The sequence below is a fragment of the Macrotis lagotis genome, chromosome 5 (assembly GCF_037893015.1).
Source record: "Macrotis lagotis isolate mMagLag1 chromosome 5, bilby.v1.9.chrom.fasta, whole genome shotgun sequence".
NCBI lineage: Eukaryota > Metazoa > Chordata > Mammalia > Peramelemorphia > Peramelidae > Macrotis > Macrotis lagotis.
In genome coordinates, this window is record NC_133662.1 from 153,151,297 (window position 1) to 153,159,983 (window position 8,687).

General features: G+C 37.4%; 1 pseudogene; it reads right to left on the reverse strand.

The window, feature by feature from the left end:
- Positions 1-3,365: 3,365 nt before the first annotated feature.
- Positions 3,366-6,672, reverse strand: LOC141489938 (EH domain-containing protein 1 pseudogene; annotated as a pseudogene).
- Positions 6,673-8,687: the final 2,015 nt, after the last annotated feature.

Below are 8,687 nucleotides of genomic sequence, written 5' to 3' on the forward strand. Positions count from 1 at the left end.
TATTACTAATTCAGAAAGTGCTGACTAGAGTCATAGAAAACTTGAACTCAGGTTCTGTCTCCAAAGTTTAATAATGTGTGACTTTGGGAAAATCATTTAGCATTTCTGAAGCTCAGTTTCCTAATTTTTTAAATGAGACTGGACTTATGAATTCCCTTAATACTTAAATTCTGATCAGACCTTGATCTTTTATGATAATATACATACCTTCTAAACTTGATTAATTGACAACATTCCTGAACCTTCATCTTCTAATAGAGAAATCGGGGTATTGAACTGATTTCATAATTTTGCCTTTCAGTCAGAGAAGGAATATTGTTTCATTAGAATCAAGACTTTGCCAATTTGACCTTATATAGAAACCAAGCAAAAATTCTAGGAAGCATGCCTCTGAGTAAGTGAGAGGTAGGAAGATCATCACTCACATGATATCCCCCCATGGAGAAACAGCAAGGGACTAAAGCCAAAAAATGAGGAAACATAAGGACTGTTCTTTGAGGGGCAGCTAGGTGGTGTGGTGGATAGAGCGCTGGCCCTGGAGTCTGGATGACCTGAGTTCAAATTTGACCTCAGACACTTAATAATTACCTAGCTGTGTGACCTTGGGCAAGTCACTTAACCCCAACTGCCTTAAATAAATAAAACATAAAATTTGGGGGAAAAAATAGAATTGTACTTTGATCCTTGCTTTTATGAGTGATTTGGAGATAGTAGGAATGGTATTGTGAGTCAAAAGTCAGGAAGTTTTGGTTTCAAATCTAGTCTTACACTGTGTGACCTTGAGTAGGTCATTTATTCTTTGCCTGCTTCAGTTTCTTCATCTCTAAAATAGAGAAAACAAGAGAATCTATCTTCTAAGGTTGTTGTGAGAATAAACTATCTGTAACTCTTAAAACACTATATATTGTTATACTCTACCAAATTTGCATTTGTTACTAAGAGTGTTTGTAGTGTCACTATGGACCCTGTCTCTGAAACATTTTAAAAACCTGGAAACAAGCATTATTCAGAAATGTATAATATTAAAACTCTGACTGGAGTTATTACCAGCCAAAAAACGATCTGACCTTCTATGGTTCATCACTGATGTTAGATTCTGTATGATCCCAGAGATGCGAGTGACTATCAGTATATGTAAACATGTGCCTGTATATATGGCTGCCTGCTTCTCTCTTTCTGTATCTCTATATACATATACAGACACACACTCATACATATATGAATATATAAAAATATGCATTCATACACACATATATATGAATAAGCATGTATATGCATACATATTTTTTCCCTAAAGAAAAATGTTGAGGGTATCTGAAATAAATGTACTTAATTAGTCTAACATCTGAATGTACTCTGAAATTTTCAATCAAAAAATTCATTCAGGATAGCAAAAAAAATCTGTTGAAGTGAGTTGTCAACTCCCTATATATTATTCCCACTAAAGTCACTGATGAAGTGCAGATTATACTAAAGTACCAAACTATAATGTAATTATGTTTCCTTTTTATAATTCTCATATCATGTATCCCCCTTGGTGAGTCAGTCTCATAACAAAAACCCCTGAGAATGTTTGCTTAAGACATTGTATTATACATTATTGACGATGTTGCTGTTGAGTTATTTTAGTCATGTCCAAATCTTTGTAAACTCATTTGAGGTCTTCTTGGGAAAAGATACTGTAGTGGGTTGTCATTTTCTTTTTCAGCTCATTGTACAAAGGAGGAACTGAGGCAAACAGGGCTAAGTGACTTGCCTAGGATCACAGAGCTACTAAGTGTCTGATGCCAGATTTGAAATTATGAAAATGAGTCTTCCTGACTCCAGGACTGGGATTCTATCCACTGAACCCCTAGCTGTCCCATTATTTAGGCCAACACTGAATAAACCCTTCCTAAAAAGTTCGTGATAAATTTCATTATCAGTGATAAATTTTTATGTAGCCAAGAAAGGGCACATAGTATAGTGGCTAAAAGACTTGACTTTGAGTCAGATTTGGGTTCAAATCCTAACTCTGATAATCAATGACACTTAATCCATTTCGGATTCATTTTCCTCATCTATTAAATGAAGATATTATTATGACTGTAAAACTTATCTCAAAGGAATATTGTTGGGGGAAGCTAGGTGGCGTAGTGGATAAAGCACCGGCCTTGGAGTCAGGAGTACCTGGGTTCAAATCCGGTCTCAGACACTTAGTAATTACCTAGCTGTGTGGTCTTGGGCAAGCCACTTTAACCCCATTTGCCTTGCAAAAACCTAAAAAAAAAAAAAGGAATATTGTTGGACTTAAAAGAGATAATGACTTTAAAGTGCTATATTTGTGATATAGTTGAGAACACTAAACAACTTCCTATTGCCTATTCTCTCTTAGTTTATAGATATAGGCTGCTGATTTTTTCTAGACAAAACTTTAAGAAATTTAGCTTATCTTCCTTTTTAAAAAACCTCACTAACTTTTGTCATTATATAACTAGCATATAGGAGCACACAATAGCTTGTAAATATTAGCGAGGTTGTGTTTTATAGATATGGTGTGTCAGCATAACTCAGAAAACGCTTTCTCCCCACATATATCAATTTGGGTGGAAACTCATTGAAGCAGTTGAAGAAAAAGACCTAGAAAATTGAAAAAGATTTTACCATCTGTCCTGGCAGGACTAAAGTGAGAAACCTTATACTTCTCCTTTGTATGTTTCATGAGAGCAATCTAGTTATCTCACCTGATTTCCACTCTCTTTACTCATTCACATTTAAAAAGAATATTTCATTCACTGTCTACTGCTATTTATACTCACCATCCCCACTCCTCCCACTTTCATGATCTTTGTATTTATATCTTTTAAGTATCTAGGAAGTCTTTGTTTCTAGTCATCTTTGGTTACAGTTCAACTCACTTTCTATGCTTCCATATAAAACTCATTCAACCCTTTCATCCATTGGTCATTAAAAGGAAAGTATTTATGTCCATATGTATCTGGCCTACCTCTTCATCAAGTCATGATCTCTGACTTTCAATTCTATGTTCATGGAGTCTTTTGTTACATGATTCTCAATAGAGCTAACTATTGGAAAATATTCTCCTCTATGCCCAGTCATTATACTAATAATTTATAAATATTATCTCATCTGATCCACATAACAATCCTGATTATTTTCCCCATTTTAAAGATGAGGACAGGTCTTAAATCTAGGTTAATAATAATATTACTTTTAGGTTAATGGAGGAAATTTTAATTTTGATTTTATAAGTTTTATGTACCACAGTTTTAGAAGCTTACTTTTCAGTATGATTATTGGCATAATTAATTTAAAATTCTTTCTTCCAGAATTCTGCACTTTATTTTTTAATTTTAAAATTAAACAGAATCTAAAATGTTGGCCACAGAGTGATAAATTAACATTAAAAACATGAAAGAATTATTTAATTAAAAAATAAAAATCTAGGTCCTTTGAGGAAAGCATCTAAAAACAATGTGGCAATGTGAAGACAACAGTGGTTTACCACTATTAGCTTCAGATCAGCCAAGTTTTCCTTATATTAACATGCCAAATCAGAAGTTTCCTTATTAGTAAAATGAGTTGAACTAGATGGTCTTGAAGGCCTCATTGAGAAATTTATATTTACATTTTGCATAGAATGTTGTATAACATGCTTCAACATACCATTTACTGCAGCTCCTTACTTTTATGCTGCCAGATTTTAGATTACTGGATTCTAAAACCATAAAATTAATCAGTCATGGTATCAAAGCTAGAAGAGACCTTAGACAGCAACCTCCTGCTTTTGATGCAGTGAGGGATTTCAATGAATAGGACCCTGGACCCAATTCAGTATCAGACATTGACTAGTTCTGCAACCCTGGACAAGCTGTTTTCTGACTTAGTTTACACATCTGCAAAATGAGGATAATAATATAATAACAATAATAATAGTTACCTCCCAGGGTTGTTATGCTTTTGTTTATACATTCACATATAAAATAAGAGATTTAACAAAAATCTAAAATTATTAAATGTTGGCTAACTTCAGATAAAATATAATTAGTGAAGTGTTTTTCCCCCATTGTCAATAAAAGTATGAAAGCAGGACCTGATTTTAATTTCCTTCAAGAAATGGAAGAATTCCTCATTTTTGTCTAAATCTTTTTTTTTAATGAGTTGAAGACAGAGCTATCTCTATTTGGTTTAGGATGCTTTAGAAAGACTGTGGGAAACTCTCCTTTGAGTTTTGTCAATGGGATAGTCAGTCTGACTCCCAGGATCTGAAGGAAAACAAAGACTCTAATTGTGCTTGCAAACAGAGGTACATATAGCCACAAGACTTGACTGGGAATAATATCCCACTTTGTTTTATGAGACCTCTGTCATATTCTCTCAACTCTGTCATATGATCACCATCATGCTGAATGAGTTAGAAATGGCATTTGGATCCTGGTTTGGACCAATTACTTGCACACTTAAAGAGACCATAGATAGACAACCGATATATAACTGCAGACACAGTCAGACAATAAACAGAACTTGTCTTTAGTTTGGGTAACAGAGGGGTTTGTTAAAAGAGGAAGGCTAGTAGTGAATAGTCAGACTTAGAAGAATATCTAGGCTAACAACCTTGCTCGCTTCTCTAATGTTTTCTGCAGCTTCCATTGTATCCTTTTCTCTGTGTAGTCAAATGACCTCTAAACCCTGTAAATAGCACACAGAGCTTTCTCCCCCTTCTCTGTGTGGACTATTATCCTTTCATCTTGAGAGGTCACTGGGTATCAGTTGAAGAAATATATCACTTAGCTTCTGAGTGTTCTCTGTTTGAAGTGATCTCCCTGTTTGTTTTATAAATGATGGCCTGTCCCCAAACAAATTGAAAATTAGGCAATCATCTTTTTTAGGCAGTAGACTAGAGCTGCTCTGACAGGAGAAAAAGAGGCTAATGATACAGCCAGCTTGAAATGCTTCCAAATACATATTATAGGGGTCCTATAGGAGGGTTGAGCCTATTAGAAAATCATACTTAGCACTATAAAATAATGGAACTTCCAGGAAAATATATCCATTTAAATAGCATGATACTAAGAAAAAATATTTTGATGGAAGGAGAATGTGTTTGTTCATAGTAGTATTAGATGGCAGTTCTCCAGAGCTCATATAGTAACCGCAAAAAAAGGAGGTCTTTGAAAGCAAACAGTAGGAAAGGTTATGAAAGAGAAATCCAGTATCTATCATCCATTCATCCATCCATCCATCTCTCTCTCAATCTTAGGGAAAAGGGTCCATTCATTGTGTCACAAAAGGCAGAGTCAGGCTCCCTGAGGCCTGCTCCACAATGGCAGCAGCCTGTGCAGCAGAAGTAGCTGCAGCAACAGCCTTAGCAGTTTCTTCTTCCTTCAACAATTCCATCAACTGAGATATATGTTCATTCAGCATCAGTTCCAGGTTTTCAAAGAGTTTGGGCTTCATTCTCTGGAAGTGGGAGAAGTCCTGACCCTCAAGTATTTGCTGCATCTTTGAGACGCTTGGAAAATCTCCAGGAGAAAGATGATACTCTCGTTCAATTTTCTGGAAGATATTGTTCAGGTTGTTCAGGAGTTCCCTTTTTTTCTTCTCTTTCCCAAACAGAGGCATCTCTTTCTTGAGGGTGCTGATGATATACCCATGGACCCTGACCTGCCTGGCTCGCTTGATCAGGTCATTCATTTTCCTAAGAGTAGTGTAGCGGGGCAGTTTCTGAATGTCCTTAAAGAGATCCAGAGCCTCTGCTTCAAAGAGTCTGCTGTTTTCCATATTCAAGAAGGGCTTGTTCCAGAAGGACCCTAGGTATACCCTGATCACCTCAGGGGTGTCAGTGATCTTGCCCAGGGACCACATGAGGGCCCCATAGACCCTCATCAGTGGCTGAGACTCTATCTGGTCACACTTATTCAGCACAACTCGAATCTTATCTTCGTAGTTCTTGAGGACCTTGATTGCTTCCAAGAGCTCATCGGAGATGTCCAGTTTATGGGCATCAAAGAGCATGATGATGAGGTCCACTCGCTCAGCAAACCACTGCAGGACGGCCGCGAAGTCGTAACCCCTGGTGACCCGCTGCTTCTCTCCAGCCAGGATGCCCGGGGTGTCGATGATGCTGATGTTCTCCAGGAGCTCATTGGGCATCTGCACGCACACGAAGCGGTTGAGGAAGGTGTTGCCGAAGTGGGTGAGGTTGCCGAAGGGGAAGCGCCGGTCCACCACGGCCACGTTGCCAGGCAGCACGTTCTCCACCTCCCCGTGCATGAGGACGATGAAGCCGTCGGTGGTGGGCTCGGGCCCGATGCGCATGCAGGGGAACTCCTGCTCCAGCAGGTAACTGATGAAGGTGGTCTTGCCGGTGCTGTACTGGCCCATCAGCAGCACCATGGGCTTGCTGTCGAAGTCGGCCTCCGTGAGCGGGGGAGAGTGGTACTTGGCAAAGTCGTAGGCCTTCTCCAGCGGGAGCAGCTTCTCCAGATACAGGCGCCCCAGCTTCTGGGCCACGGTCATGAAGAAAAAAGACTTCCTCCGGTCCAGCTTGACCGGCCTGCTAAACATGATGGCCTTCCACGGAGGCTGTGGGGAGAACCGGGCCGGTTTGGGGCCTGGAGATGGGGCCACCCCCGGGAGGTCCCGCTGGTCCTGGGGCTCAATGGACTCCTAAAGCAATGCGCATGCGCCAGCCCCCCCCAGTGAAGTTTGTATCATTCTGTGTCTCTAGGGCTTGAGTGCGTGGCATGAAGTAAGGGTCGACTGAATTCATATATTGATTAGTTAATTATCATTAAAGATGATTAATGGGAGATGTATGTCACTGGTATGCCATAATGTTTTAAATAAACTATTGATGATGATAATAGTAAATATAATTAATTAGGCAAAAGACATTTATTAAGGAATGTAGCAAGTACTAGATACAAAGGAAAGAAAAAGAGAGTCCCTACTCTTAAAAAGCTTTTAGACTAATTAGGGAGAAAACATGGGGGAAAAAAATAAATATATGCAGACAAGATAAGATACATCTATAAAAATCAACTGAAGAATGGTCCTAGAATTAAGGATTACCCTCTGGAATGGAGGGGTTTTATCTGGAACTTGAAGACAGGAAATAGAAATGAGGAGGGGGCCCTGCCTGTGAAAATGCCCAGAACAGGAGCAGCTAGGTGGTGGCTCAGTGGATAGAGCACCGGCCCTAGAGTCAGGAGGACCTGAGTTCCAATTTGACCTCAGACGCTTAATAATTATCTAGCTGTGTAACCTTGGGCATGAAACTTGACCTCATTGCCTTGCCAAAAAAACAAAAACAAAATGCCAAGAATATGCAAATAGAATATATGGGCAAGGTCAAATAAAATTCCAAAGTGTTCTTAGGAGAGGATATAAATACATAAATAAATACATGGACAAATGGATGAATGAATAAATAAATTAAAAACTATTGAACAATAAATAAAAGAAACTACCGGATAATAAGTAGACTAATGAAGAGGGAAACCCTGGAATGTCTATGAGGCTGAAAATATTAACAATACCTATGCCATCTTGGGAGGACAGAGATGTTCCTACATTGAAAGACAGTGTTAAAGTATTACGGGAAGTTACAGTGCTAAATAAGCCACAGTAACTTTGGGAGGTTGATAATATAGAGGATAACTAAGATCTCCCATTTCCTATTCTTTTACTCTCAGAGACACAATATGGAGGTACATTGATTGCTGATTGTCTGACATTTCTTCTGTTTTTAATCTATGGCAATAAGAAAAGCCTTTTATTGTTTTTCTATAAGGAATTTTAAAAAGAAACATAGGCTGGGCACCATTTAAAAATATTTTTATATTCTTGAATTGAGGAATCTTTAATATGATATTGCATTGGAAGATAAGAAATGTATGCTTCTGTATGATCAAAATATACTAATTTAATCCAAATGTTGGTTGAAATCAATACATTTTTAAAAAGCTTTGAAGCAGAGACTGAGTAATTCCCTAATCACTCACCCTTCTCCAAGCAAAATTCTGTTTAAAAAATATTTCTTTGAGTGTCAACTATTGTACAGATTAGAGACATTGGTTTTCAAAGACTTAGCTTAGCAGTCATTATTATAACTAATAATTACCTCCTCATAGTTTTCAATAAGCCATTGCTTTTCTTTTGCTTGACAATTATATGAATCTCTTTAAATTTAGGAAAATTTGTCCTTTATCTTGTATTGAAAGTCAAAACACCGAAGCACCTTCCACTCCAGATAGCATGATAATTATCAAAGACATTAATGTTTACATAATTTCCTTTATTCAGACACATTTCTTTTTTAAATGAAAAACCTAAACAATAAATAAAAAATACATCAAACATATACAATAATAGTTATGAGACTATGAGTCTGTACATTGCTATTTTAAAAAGACATTGCTGACAGAGAACTGGTGTGGTCACAGGTGAAAGAAAATGGAACATGATCAAAAATCTTTTCCCAATATGCACATGTGTAATAAAGATTGTTCTTTTCAGTTTTAGTCACTATTTACAGAGCCTACAGCTGTTGGCAGTGAAGTGAGGTAATAGGTTTAGGGACTCAAAATTTTCTGGTGTGAATTCTACTGGAGTAATTTTATCACAGATATAAACATAACCTATTTGTTATGCTTGACCTCAAGATAGGAAGTGAATCTTCAAAT